Source organism: Aquila chrysaetos, chromosome 11 (genome assembly GCF_900496995.4).
Source record: "Aquila chrysaetos chrysaetos chromosome 11, bAquChr1.4, whole genome shotgun sequence".
NCBI classification, from domain to species: Eukaryota; Metazoa; Chordata; class Aves; order Accipitriformes; family Accipitridae; genus Aquila; species Aquila chrysaetos.
The window spans coordinates 4,375,688-4,387,405 of record NC_044014.1 but is presented as its reverse complement, the minus strand read 5'-3'; the positions used below and the strand labels follow the sequence as shown (position 1 = coordinate 4,387,405).

The following is an 11,718-nucleotide window of genomic DNA, read 5'->3' as shown; positions in this document are numbered from 1 at the left end:
CCTGGGCAACTACCTCAACCCGACGCCGAAGTCACGCAAGGCAGCAGGTCCCCAGCACCCTGAGCCCCAAAAAACACGTCCAAACACCCGCAGCATCGAGGGAGAGCCTGAAGTCCAAGCTCACACACAGACCTGCATGTTTGGGTTGGACCTCGTCTGCAGGCAAGCTCTCACCAAGAAGAAATAAGAGCAATTAAGGAAAATTACACACCGTCTAGTTGAGTAAAACACATCAGGTTTATTGCCCCCGTGCTCTTAGGGAATAGGAGTGGCAGGGGAAAGACTCCCTTACACGCGAGCAGCAGAAAGGGACTGAAAGGACAGGGCTGGGGCAGAGGTGCTTTGTCTCAACATCTTAGCTCGAAGAAAATGGTGCTGGCAGTGACTTTGCCTTTTCCTCCCTGGCAACTGAAAAGGAAAAGAAGAGAGCAAAATTAGTCATTGCAAAACAGCAACCGGCAAGCGAGAGGCACGAACGAGGAAACCGCTGGTCTCCAGCGGAGAGGTGCAACGTGACTACGCGGGACCCAGCTCGCTGCACGAAAACTCATGCGCGGTAGTTACAAAGAAGAGGAGCATACGCGTTCGGAGCGCTAACGTGGGGTCTTCGATATCTCTCGGTTGCACATCCAGCCAGCGCGTAAATTTTCGTGGAGGACCAGCATCAGACCTTCAAAGGGATCGCTCCTTAGCTGGCCGCGTGCGCAGACCGACGAGCTGCTCCAGCCTGAGGCTGCATCCCCAGCACATCGCTCTGCCGTGGAGCAACGCCGGGACCAGCTCAGCCCAGAGCCGCTGCGGTGCCGGGAGCGGCACACGGCAGAGCTCAGCACCACGAGCCCAGCATCTCGCTCCCCCAGCAGGACTGGTCCCAGGGACCCCCCCCCCAGGCACGCAGCCCTCCCAGCAGCCACGCTGGCTTGGGGACACACGCTGCCAATATTTCTGCACGGCACCGTGTGGGCCATACAGACATATCCGACAGGATGCTCTTAGTCTCAGCGACTGTAGAAGTGGCACATTCTCTTTGAGCAAACCTGTAGTCATTGCCTAATCCGCTCATTAGGGGATTGCTTCTAATTTTGAGTAGCATTTCCAAGGAATATTGGAAATATTGGACCAAGGGTTGTCTCTGGAGAAGAGCAGCTGAAGCAGAAGCAGAAGTCCAGCCTGCTGGTCCAACAAACCATCTCACCTTTCTGTTTTGGTTTTGGTTTTTTTTTTTTTCCCTATTGTAAGATTTATTACAAGAATTTGCAATGGTCTGTGAGACACTGTGAGTGTTGGCCACGCTCCCAAAAGCTGAGGAATTGCTGAATTGAGAATTGCTTTGGCTGCTTAATCTCAACAACTAGGGACGCTGAACAAGCCAGCAGAGTCCAGGTTTACTTTTAATTACCACTCAGAGCGTGCTGCTCTAGTAAACAGACACAAAAAACAATTCTTGTTTCTTCCTTATATTATTTTCCCATATACAACCCGAAATGTCCGAGATGGAGACAGTAAACACAGCCCCACCACACCATTTTTACAGACTCACTTCTCAAGCATAAACAATTTCAAATAGCACATAAACCCATCTTAATACCTACCTCTAACACGGCATCCACGTACTTACAGCCAGATAATAATGCTCTGAGGGTTAGGGGGGGCTTCTTGGCCAGCCCGGGCTTCCTTGCTTACTCCAAAGGTCTTGGGGTCTCTGCACGTCTTGGAGCTGCAAAGCGAGTTCAGCGCTGCAACGCCAACTATAATGCTTTCTACTCATCGGCAACCACCAAAAAACCACCGCATGGACCAAGCATGAGCAAGATCTGGGACATTTCGTAACATAATTGAGGAAAGCTTGCCAAGCGCCAGAACACCACCATCCCTCTCCGAACAGATTTGGATACTGCTTGCAAGTCAGGTTTCTCCCTTTTTTGAGGCTGAGCTGCAGAATTGGTATAGGCTGACGGCCCCTAAAGAAATATCTGAATTCAAAGCAGGGAAATACTGATGTATGCATCGATTGCCAGACTTCACATCATCTCCTACCACTTCCCCTTTATGGATAAATAAATACCCTAAGATTGCAGAACCTTCCGGTGAAGCCCAGCAAAATAATCACTTAGGACCCTCCAAAAATTGAAATTATCTACCTGAACTAGGCAGGCAACATTTCAAGAGTTTCAAATGCTTTCAGCAGACGGTCTCTGTGCCCACAGAGGGTACCACACATGCCGGCCGTCACCTGCAAACCCTACGAGACCACTGTTCGCGTCAGACCAAAGTACTTCAGCTCTCGGGCAATCTCTGGAGTTTCATTCCTCAGCTGAAAAATAGCTTTCAAAGAGCTCCTCGGCTCCTGAAAGGCGAACCTAGAGCCTTTATTAATCCTCCTAGCGACCGAAAGGCACATTTCCCTGCTGTTTGTCCGTTCGTTGCCATCAACATTGGCAAGAGGAAGGTACGGCAGTGGCACGGCCGCGGAGGGAGGGAAGGAGTCCTCTGGGGCTGGGAAACCTTTGCCCACGCTGCCACCTCCATCTCTCTGGCACACCGGGAATAAATTTCCGAGCCCTGCATCTTACATAAATCTCTTTAATGAACGAGGAGCCAAACATCTGTGAGTTGTCTGAATTAGCACGAATTTGGCAGACTGAACAGCAAACTTGTATCGCCCCGCAGCCTTCAAATTTCTTGTTTTCCTCGGGTTCATTAAATACATAACAATCTGTTACCAGAAGACGGCTCCTACGTGCACGGGCTGCCAAGGAGCCGGTTTCGATAGCTCTGGTGGCAATGGGGGAATGTGTGAGGAGGAGAAGGGGCTCTTCCTAATTCAGCAGGGCAAGGAGACGACGGGTTGCAACCACCCTGCCTCCTCCAGCGACCGCCCGCTGCACGGCAAGGCTATTTCCCAGCACATAAACCTGGTGCAGCCAAAGCCGGAGGTGATTTTGGGAAGCTTTGGGGGGAACAGAGCTTAAGAGTGTGGGACAAGCAGGGGGGAGATGACTTCAAAAGCCAAGGACGTCCCGCAGCATCATCCCAGCCGGGCGAGATGATCACGCCGCATCCAGACGGAGAAATCCAAGCTCCGCGAGGGTTATTCGTACCTGCGAGCAGAGCCCTGGGCACACAGCATCCCCGATACTTGGGGAAATCAGGGGTTTCCCACTGCTGCTGGGCAAGCCTGGCAGCACGGGGCCTGGGCACGCAGCGAAGGCATCGCCAACACCAAGCTGTGGGCAGAATGGTCCGGTGCTGGGATGGGGGATCGTACTGGAGGCTTCACGTTCCCTCAAAGGAAGGCTTTCGCTATGAGGAAGACGTCAAAGCGAACACCCACTCACCGTGTTTACCCATTTAAATCAAAGCCAAAGCGGCACCGAAACGCGCCCAACAGCATTTCCACAGAGTCATTCATTGAGAGTCTGGACTTGGGTTTCAGCTGGTGTTTTTAATATTGCAGGGAGACGCTTGTGAGGCTGGAATAATACAGAATCTGTTGCTATAATACACTCTCAGCTCCCGGGAGGTGTCAGCAGCACGTAGAGCCCAAACCTCCTGCAGGTTTGGCTCCTTCAGGGGCTGCCCGAGGGCCGGGCAGCGGAACATTTCCCCCCCGTGCCGCTGCGAGACTGGGGTACGGCTCCAGCGAGGTAACCCACCAGGCGATCGCCCAGCCAGAAAAGTAATGCTCGCAGAGGACAGTTTTCCCAGTGTTGGGATGCTTCATCCCCTGGAGGTGCCTAATTCCCACCAGGACGAGCCCCACTATAGCTTGGCACCCATAAAAGCTCAGATTTTGCAGCCCGTCTCGGAGATGAGAGAAAGAAACCTATCCAGCAGTAAGCGCAAATGAAAACAGTCCCTGCTTTTATTTGGGCTGGCAGAAACATCGTCCTGCCCAGCCTTCCTCGAGCTCATTTATGACAGTGTGAACATGCAGTAAAGGGAGGGGGGGAAAAAAAAAAAAAAAAAAAAAAAATCCGCATTTTCCACCCCAAGAGTCTCCATCTCTGGATACTCTCCATACATCCCTCTCACCACACAGGTGAAAATCAGGAGGAGAAACGGATTCCTCGGTGCCATGGAAATGGGAAGCACAAAGGACAGAGGGGTCAGCCCCAGCACCAGCGTGGTGTGAACCATGAAGTCCCCTCCTGAAACGGCATCCCGAGGAGAACTGACCTAAATGCTGCATCCCATCCCGGTTCCAAAGCTGCCAGCAGGCTATCGGGAAGGGAATCAACGCCAGGTATTTTGTCAGTGCACAAACATAAATGATTGCCCAGTACAAACAGGGCAGCAAAAATGTCCACCTTCATCATATGGAAAAACACCTATCAACTTGCTACATTAATGAGCAAAGGAATTAATGAATCCTAGAATTTGTAAATCATTTTGAAGTCTCTAAAATACTGACACCACCTTAAAATGCATGAGACTGCAAGTTAAACATCAGGCTCTGTTAGAAAACGAGATACAGGGGTTTTTTTATAGACATTAAGGACAACCAGAAGTCCCACTGACAACGGTGCTCCGCAGTCAGAAATAACGGCAGCAACATCAGTCACGATGCAGAAAAGGGAGAAATGGTCAATATGTACTTTAATGCCGTCCTAAGGAGAAAGTAAAATGATACGGTCACATTTGTCAAGAGTAACCCGGGATGATATTAAACAGCAGGCACTAAACATAGATTTTTCTTAAACAACAGCTCCAAATAATTTACACCTTCAACTTTTATATGATCGTGCCAAAAAGTCTTCCGAGCCATCACCGCCGATGTTCCCAGAGGACAGGCACAAGCCAGCGTGGTAAATGTGATGGCCCTGAGAAAACGAGCCCTGCAAGGCTCCGGTTTCAGCCCAAGGACGGAGAGTCAGGAAGCACGACTAACAACCCTGAGAAAAGAGCTCTCATCTCGCTCCACGGCTTTGTGCCGGTGCAAGGGAGCGCTGGCAAAACAGACTTGATTAAAGCGCATCGAAATGGAGGACAGTTATCGATAACTACTTAACTGACACATCTCAAACAGACCCGCAAATAAACAGGCAGTACTGGCTTCAAGAAGAACTAGACTTTCACCTTATGTCATGTAATATTTCTGGCAGTAATTGGGAAGGAAACAGGAAAATCAGTGCTGTGTAAGTGACTCAAAACTGGCAGAGCACTACATACGGAGAACAACTTGATGATACACAACGGAGAGAGGCAACCAGCACAGTTTAACTGAGATGTTAAGATACGCCTTAAAGAAATAAATTACTTAAAAGACACTCACCTCAAAGGCAGGGGCACATCCCCAGGCTCCTGCACTGCGCAGTGGGTTATCAAGGCTGGATAAATTGGGGATCTCCAGGAGGAGAAGAGACGGTATTGCCTCTGTGCTCTCCACGACCACTACAGGCAACTGGAGCCTTCTGCCGCGTCTGGTTAAGGTCTGGAGAAGACCCCAGGAGTAACTGAGGGACTTGAAGACACGGGTACGGCGCAAGATTGGGGGGAACATCAAGTGGTAAGTGCTCAGGAACGACCTGGCCGCCCTCAGAGAGGGAAGGAGATGCCGAGCAGGTCCTTCAGACGGAGCAGACCTGCGCTGTAACACCACCCAGCACTGCGGGAAGTCGGAACTATGCAGATTCAGAGTAAGGGCAAAGTGCAATTTTTTTCCTGAACAGCATGGACAATAATCACTGCAATAAATTACCAGCATAATAAATGGCTGCGGTGGGTTCTCAATCCTCGCTATGTTTTTATCTCTGCACTGGATGGCTTTTCTAAAAGACATGCTCCAGCAGGAATTAATTCAGAAAATTACTAAAACTAGCGATACACGGAGCGGTGTCCAGGCGCGCAGCTCTCCTGGCTCGCTGCCCTACGCCTCGAGTGAGCTGCTACATCCCCGTGCCCAGCAGTCCCCATGTCCCAGTACGGTCCCCTGTCACCTTCACAGTCTATCGTGGGGGTGTGCAAGGGACGGGCACAGGGAGGGCATCAAAAGCGCAATCCATCATGCTGGAGTGTTGGAATTTTTTTTTTAAATTAAGTTTAAAATACTTAACAATTCACCTGAAACCTCCATGGGAAAAGTAATCTTCTACCAGCAATATAAACCATGTGCAACCAAAAACGCGGGTGATAGTTTCTAAATGAAGCTATCGGTAACTGTAAATCTTCATTAACCACAATACTTTCGCTCCAAGAAGTACCATCCATCACATTGTATTTCAATTATAACACAACTGATAGTCCAATAAAGAGATAATCTTTTTCTGAACTAACAGAGAGGCTGCAAAACCAAATGTGGATATTCCTAATGCTTTCTGTATCTCCATAATTGTAACGGATCTTCAGCTTTGGCACACAATTGTAGCTTTTGGCATCTATTTAATAGCATTAAAACTTGTCCTTTCAAAAATGTTATACAATATTCATTTGTAACGGCTGAGAGAAAACAAGCGTGCAATACAGGGGTTAATTATATATATACTTGAAGTAATTTTATAGCATGGACAACTACTACCCAGCACACCAGGAGGCTATTTTCAGTAACGTTAAGGTAAGCACACAAATACAAAACTCACAGTTATTGTGACTTTCCCACATCACCTGAAACGAGAAATTGCTACCACCCCTGGCCTAACTGTGCTGCTAAGCTGTCCTAACCCGAGACAAGCGTAGTTGTCTTCATTAACGCCGTTTCCCTTCCCTTCCCTAACATTTCCCAGAGGTGCAGAATAACGATGACAGCAGTTGTACAACTGGGGCAACTGAGGCAGAGGAGCACGAAGGCTTGTCTTGGGTCACTGCAAGAGTCGGTATGGGGAAAAGGACAAAAAAGAAATTTCTTAAATGCAAGGAAGCACATAATCTGCTTTAACTCGTCCCTGAGAAGACCTTGGATTTAGGAGCAGGATGAGGGGTGCGTCTCCTAACCCCCCCAGTCCAGACCAGCCGCTGAGACCAGAGCAAGCTGCTGGTGCACCCTGACAGCAGCATCGTTCCGCACCCCCACCCCTGAGCCCCGCTCCTCCTCTGCCATTGAACGGATTTTTGGTCCTTCCTTTCGAGGGCTGGTTTTGAGCAGAGAGAGGGAGAGCAAGTTTTCCAGCTGCCGGATCGAAGTTCGCCAGATTTCATTTTTTACAAACCCTAGGAGACGTAACCATATATAAGCACAAAACGGCCACAAAGTAAAACTCTTCTTTCACCACCGTCCCATACCTACCGCACAGCGCAAGCCCTGAACTTTGGCTGCTGAAAGCAAAAGCTGTGGCCAGGATCCACAGATACAGGGAATGATATAGCCCGAGGGATGCTTCAAAAGGACTACAGAGGAGTGACACCAATGATGCTGCTATATTTAATCCTCTAAAAGCAAAAACCATGACCAAGTCTCCCTTGGGCATATTTTTTTGGAGGGGGAGCATAGAAACTCAATGCACCAGAACAGATTTTTTGCACTCCCTCGACCAGTCCTTAAACCACTGCTCAAATATAGCGATTAGGGAGCCAAACTCACCCGGGTACCCCCAGTCGCCTGCGCAGGGACCCACAGCCTGCGGTGCTGGGAGCAGCCGTGCTTCGTGCCGGCTCCGGTGCTCCTCCAGGTCAGTCCAACGCAGATTCCTCCTTCCGTGCAGTTCAACAGAAACTTCTAACATATCAAATCTTACTTATCTTATATAGCATATGTTAGATGCCTAAGGTGCGGTATCTTACGAATCTAACATCGCAAACTTCATAGGCTTCAAAACTCGTGGATGAACCACCTGAAGCCAGGAGAAATTCTGGCTGTAAATTAATTGCGTGATGACACTTCTTAATTTTCAATACCTGCTTCACCTGTTGATGACTAAAGGCTCACGCATCCACAGCCTGTACTATCAGAGCTCGCACCAGCTTGGCGGGGCTTCAGAAATAAGCTCTTGCCTGGGAATTTTTGTCTCTCTAAAGGCAGCCAACTCGTAAAAGTTTGGAAAAACAAAACAGCCCAAGGATCTGCTCTCTGGTTCACTGTACCAGAGCCACGTTCTGCATTGCTGCTCTAAGCAAATAGCTGGGTCGCAGGCAGCCAGGCTACAACTGCGGACACATAGCGTGACCTTGGAAAAGTCCTTTTTCATAATTATAACACAGCCACAGCTCATAGGGGTACTTAAGCGCAGAACCAGAGCGCCAGGGCTCAGGTCTGCCGCTGCCCCGACCGCTTTCGAGGAATTTAGGGAAGGTCTCATCTCTAAAGGGAGCGGTGGCACTCTCGCCGTGCCGTGCTGGGGTCGGGGGGAGCGGGCTCGGGCAGGGGGGGGTCCCCAGGGGGGAGCAGCCCGTCAGGCTTAACGACCCAGCAGGCTCGCAAGCACAGATGAGTAGCACGGTGGAAAATTCCCTTCTCTTTGCCCCATTAGTTTATATTTAGCTCTCCGGGGAGCAGACGCGCCGGAGGAGCTGTTGTTTTGGTGATATTTTTGCACGGCCCCGCGGGGACCCCCGCGACGTGAACCGCGGCGTGCCAGGGGAGCCTGCCAAGAAACGGCTATCGCCGCCTCGCTCCACCATCACATCGGACCAGGCACGCGAGACCGCCGATAGTCACAGCCCTCCGCTACTCGTCAGACCTCCTTTTTTTTTTTTTTTTTTTTTTTTTTTTTTTTTTTTGTTCTGTTTCCCCGAGTCAGCAGGCTTGCTTCCTCTTCCTCCTCCTCCCCGTTTTGGGAGAGAAAGGAGCAAAAAAAAAAAAAAAAAAAAGAAAAAAAATTAAAAAAAGGCAGCCAAGAAGAGAGCTCGCTTGAGGAGCTAGAGAGGAACAACCTCCTCAGCTCCTCTGCTGGCCTCGTTCCCCACGGCCACGGGAACAAAATGTGGGCTTGTCTTTCTGGAGGTATTTTCAACTATTTCAACCCTAGTTTTGGTGAGGGCAGACCTGATGCAAAGGCTCTGCTTCCCCTCTCCCTCCCCTGGGACGTGGGAAGGAGATCCGACCCCTCCGGGCTGAGCTCTCCGAAGAGCTAGGAGCATCTCTGGCACCTCGCCCTGCCCCAGCCCGTTGGTCCAAAGTCTGCTTTGCCACAGATTAATGTTCATTAGGACTATTTCCCAGCAAAATTGTTCTATAAACCATGTGATACGGAAGGGGGAAGGGAACAAAACCAAAACGGGCCCTTTTGACTTAGGGTGCCCTCTTTTCTACTTGAGATTTTACAAGGGAAGTACAAACTATCCCCATCCCGATGAAGATCAAGTAAAGAAACTCCATACAACATTACAAGAAAGAAAGAAAAAGGAAGAACAGCCTCAAACCACACAGCCGTCATTTGAGAAATCCGAAGTCAACCAGTAATAATAAAATGGACAAATTGGATAAACCCAATTCCCCTCCATCCCCCTTCAGGACAGGGTCCATCCTGCCTGTTCTGCACAGAAACACAGGTGTTTCGGCAAAAAGCTGTACGTCTCGTTCTACCTATACCTTTGCTGAAAGTGAAGCAAGCCTTTGATACTAAAAAAATTAATTACATACAATTAACCGAAGCAGATTTGGGGATTTATATTGCATGTGTGTATATTTATGCACGTGTATTTTTTTATGCACACGTATTTATTTATGCAGGTATCCACACCTGAACATTAGCCTACATCAGTGCTGTCTCTGTCCTGCAGTCTGCCTGATCTCCATATATAAAAATCTGGATCTCACTCACACAAATCAATTATCTACTGAATCGATTTGCCCCGATTTTCCACGCAAAGTTTTTCATTCGACAGCCTGATCTTCCTCCCAAAGGCCATCTGCTTTCTATAACTGACGCGGTTCCTGGACACCTTGGCCCTGTGCAGAGCGGGAAGTTGCCGAAGTTTCCCTCCTTTCTCCGGGTTTAACCTGGAATTGAGAAAGTCTGGACCCAGGGATTCAGCTGCAAAACCGCCGGCACGCGCGGCCGTGCCCCACATGGCGTCCTTCTCTCCTTTGAAGTGGAGAGAAGGAAGCAATTCCACAGCAGGTTGTTTTGGTTGGGTTTTTTCTGGTTGGGTTTTTCCCCCCACTTTTGAAAGCGAGGAGGCTGTGTCCTTCTCCAAGAGAAATGCCTCCAGCATGGGGTGAACAGCCCTAATCCTGCATCCCTGAGCCCGGCCGCACCGGAGCCGGGTCTAACACACCCACCACCACAAGCATCCTCAGGCTCTGCAGGACTTTTAAAACCAAAGAAATAAATCAGAAGCTCTCTTCAAGCCTACAGTGAGCCACGACAGGTAATAACAGAGCAAACCGCTCTGAAATTCAGGTTTTTTACTATCGCTCTAATTAACCTGTTTCGTGACCCACCCCAAATATTTTCGCTAGAAACATTATCTACATTGTTTGGGGGTTTCTTTATTTCTTTTTCCAGCCCTCAGCCAAGCCCTGGTAAATAGTTCTGCCCGTGTCAGAGGCGAGCCAAGGGAATCTGCGCCTTGCGATCGGAGGGAACGCAGCGGCAGCCTCCTGCGCTCGGAGATACCCGATATTGGTGAGAGGCGGGCGGAGGTGCTCGCAGCCCTCCGTGTTTTTACTGTATTATCGCAAGACACCGCTACCCCTGCAATTTGCAAGTAGTTTTTAATCTGTCAAAATAGACTTCTGTTATTGTTTGAGGATTCAAAAGGAAAATATGCACATCTGGTTTCAATCGCGAACTGAAGTTTGGTCTATCAGCCTATTTCATAACAAATTACGCTTACTTTTTACTCCAGAGGATTTCCTAAGGAGGGCATGCTCTGCCAAGGTACACCAGCCTCCGTGGAGGCCGCACGGCACAGAGAGAGACGGCGGCACTACCCAGCGACAGGCACCGTGCTGTTGCAAACTCGCTCTCTCCGTCAAGTAAATTAAATCTTAAAATTATCAAGGAGAAAACCCTTATTCATGAAATCTTCGCGTACAGCTGTACGTGAAATCTTCACGTAGCGTCTAATTTGAACGACCTGACGTCACCGAATGGAGAAACAAGACTTACAGACTTTCTAGGACAACTCGGCTGCCAGAGCACTTTGCACAGCGAGGAGCTGCAGTGTCTCGCCGCAGCACCGGAGACCCCCCCGGGGCGGGGGGGGGGGCACAGACCCGCACCCCCTCCTCCATGCCATGAGCTACCTCACCCACGCCAGGCGTGAAAACCGTGGCAAGCGTGTGCGACGGCCCCGGACGGGCTGGAGAGCATCTCTGCGGTGATGCTCAACCACGGCCACTGCTCTCCTGGGCTGCAGACCCCCCCCCCCGCCCCGGGCAGCCCCCCAGCCTGGGGAATTTTGCACCGAGCCCGCCGACCTGCCGAGTTTCAGCCCGGTTGAACATCGCTCTCGGCCGGGAGAAAGGAAAGCACGTGTTGATGCATTTGGAGGAAGAAATTAGAGGCAAAGGCAGAGTAATCCGAGGAGGAGAGGCACGCTTGCTCCCCACACGCAAAACTTTGGAGAGGAGACCTTCTCACCCCACCCGCGACACCCCCCGGCACGCCGGGCGGGCGACGGGAGCTCGTCCCGAAAAGGCTTTTCTACCGCGGCGAGGGCTGAGCATCCCGGCAAAGCAACCCCCGCCGCTCCCCGGGCACACACCGGCAGCCCCCCCCCGCCGCACCTCGCTCCCTCTGGACCCTCCGGGCGGCTCCTCCGCCGCCGCCACCACCGAATCCAGCGGGACCGGGGCTGACCCCAGCCCCGACACCGCTCACCCCACGGGGCCGAAAG

General features: G+C 50.5%; 1 long non-coding RNA gene across 1 annotated transcript; it reads right to left on the bottom strand.

Annotated features, from left to right (window-relative positions):
• Positions 1-218: 218 nt before the first annotated feature.
• LOC121233655 lies at positions 219-11,561 on the bottom strand. Its single transcript, XR_005933579.1, has 2 exons — positions 1,593-11,561; positions 219-408 (listed from the first exon to the last, which is right to left on the bottom strand). It is a non-coding gene; the product is annotated as an uncharacterized LOC121233655 (long non-coding RNA).
• Between the last annotated feature and the right edge of the window lie 157 nt (positions 11,562-11,718).